This window comes from Octopus bimaculoides, chromosome 14, assembly GCF_001194135.2.
Source record: "Octopus bimaculoides isolate UCB-OBI-ISO-001 chromosome 14, ASM119413v2, whole genome shotgun sequence".
In the NCBI taxonomy this organism is placed as follows: domain Eukaryota; kingdom Metazoa; phylum Mollusca; class Cephalopoda; order Octopoda; family Octopodidae; genus Octopus; species Octopus bimaculoides.
In genome coordinates this window covers 51,744,036-51,746,805 of record NC_068994.1, presented here as the reverse complement: position 1 = coordinate 51,746,805, position 2,770 = coordinate 51,744,036, and positions in this window count along the sequence as shown.

Sequence of the window (2,770 nt, the reverse complement as noted above, 5' to 3'; positions counted from 1 at the left end):
GCCTGAAATTTAGTGGAAGCGGGTTAGTCAGCCTCAGTGTTTAACTGGAACTTATTTCATTGACTCTGAAAGGTTGAAAGACGAAGTCAACTTTTGCGGCATTTCAATTCAGAATGCAAAGCCAGACGAAAAGCTGCCAAGCATTTTGTCTGATACGTTAACGATTCAGGCAGTTCACTGCTTTAACAATAAAAATAATAATCCTTTCTACTACAAGGGAGGAGACTAGTTAATTGCATCAACCACAGTTTTTAACTGGTATTTATTTTATAGACCCTGAAAGGATGAACGGCGAAGTCAACCTTTGCAGAATTTGAATTCAGAACATAAAGATGGCTGAAATGTTGCTAAGCATTTCATCCAGCAATTCTGTTATTAATAATTATAATAATTGTTTCAAATTTTGCTACAAGGCCTGCAGTTTTCAGTGGAGGGACTTCGACAATATCCTCAACTCCGGTATTTAATTGGTGTTTTATTTTATCAACTCTGAAGTATTAAATAGAAAATATATTATGAAAATAACAACTTTTTAAAAAAAAATAATCGTCCTCAGACGTTCTTTTATTTCATTTTTTTTTCTTTTTTTTTTTCTGTTTTCCAGACAGCTGTCATGTTGAATAAGCTGCAGGTCAAGCAACAACAACATGGAGCGAAAAGCAAGAAAAATATGTTTGTTCATGTAGCATCTATATTAAAAACCTAGTAAGGAATTCATTTAAGGAGGTTTAGCTACTCCATTAAGCTGGCCTTAAATGAAGTAATCCTACAGAAGACGCTTCTCAATTGTTTTGAACTAAAATCGTTTTACTCTATTATTGAGAGACCCAAATTCTGAATGTGGAATCTAAAAGCCAAAATGTTCCAGTGTAAGCTTTGTGAGGATGAATTTCCAAAGAAGACTAAATTGAAAAACCACATGCGCATGCATTCCGGAGAGTCTTATGACTGTGATACCTGTGGAAAATCATTTCCAATGAAGTATTGTTTAATAGTTCATGAAAGAATACACACAGGTGAGAAACCTTTCTGTTGCGAACAATGTGGGAAGGGCTTTGCTGCAAGCTCTCATCTCGTTACACATATCAGAACACACACAGGTGAAAGACCTTTCAGTTGTAAACAATGTGGGAAATGTTTTACAAGAGGTTCCCATTTGTTAATTCACACGCGGATCCACACCGGAGAGAAACCGTTTAGTTGTGATATATGCAGTAAGGGATTTTCTGCCAATTCACACTTAAGAAGACATGTTAGGACACACACTGGGGAGAAACCATTTAAATGTAACACATGTGGTAAGGCTTTTTCTCAAGGCTGTACATTATCATTGCACATGCGTAAACATACTGGAGAGAAACCATTCTCCTGTGACACTTGTGGTCAAAGCTATCCTTCAAATACCATCCTGAGAAAACATATGAGAAGACATGATGTGAAGAAACAGTTTCAGTGTGATGTGTGTGGCAAATATTTCATATTGCAATGTCTTTTGAAAATACACGTACGGACCCACACAGGTGAAAAACCTTTCAAGTGTAGAGTGTGTCAGAAAGGGTTCATTGGAAACTCCCAGTTACTGAGACATATGAAGTCACATACTGGAGATAAACCTCATGTATGTGCAATATGTGACAAACACTTTTCATATTTTTGTCTTTTAAAAAATCATGTAAAGACACACACGGGATAAGAAACAAGAAAAACAAAAATGGGAACATAAAATGAAAAATTAAGCAAAGGGTTTTTAAAAATAAAAGCTCCTTTGTCATATATATATATATATATATATATATATACCAAATTTTCCAGCATACAAGTTGAATTTTTCAGACCAAAATTTACAACAAAAAAAAGGCAAGTCAACTAATACACGAAGACAACTTTGTAGGACCCAAAATTCCATGTGAAATAAAATGCAGCAAGATTTGGAAAGTTTGTGATGTTTGAATGTTTACGCTACATGTTCACACTATAGACTCTGTTGACTTGTGTGCTGGAAAATTCAGTAATTGTTTGGACAGACAATGGAGATCTGAGGTTGGATTTTATTTTTAAAATTTTAAATGTGATTAGCTCTATATGTAATGGTTCCAAGCTCCGTACAATCAATGTGAAGAAGGTAGAGGTGACATCGTTTTTTTTTTTTTTTTTATAACATTACATTTCACTTCATTTCATGATTCTGGATGAAAGCAGGTTAATAAAATAGGTACACGTTACAGTAATGTATTAGGTTGGCAACTAAATCTCCCGCCGTTTTTAAAAATTTAAATTTTTAAAAAGGTTTATTAAAAAATAACAACTAATTAATCAATAATGTATTCACCCTTGTTGTTTACAATTTCTTTCCAATGTTCAACAAGATTTTCAATACCTTGTTGGTAGAAACCACCAGATTTCATCTCGCAAAATTGATCCAGACAAGCTCTCAATTCTGCATCAGTACTGAACAAAACCCCTCGTATAGCATTTGAAAGAGGTGGAAATCCGTTGGTGCCAATTCAGGAGAGTACGGCAGGTGTGGCAGTACTTCCCAGCTAAGGGTTTGGCTGGGTTCCTTGGTCATAATGGTGATATGAAGGCGGGCGTTGTCGTGCAGCAGAAGAACTCCATGCTGCCGATTAGGTCTTTTCTCTTGAGTAACCGTGTTGAATCGTTCCATTTGTTGAACATAGAGTTCCGCGTTGACCGTTTGGTTCCGTTCAAGAAATTCGTAATGGATAATCCCTTCCCAATCCCACCATACGCATAACATTGTTTTACGCGG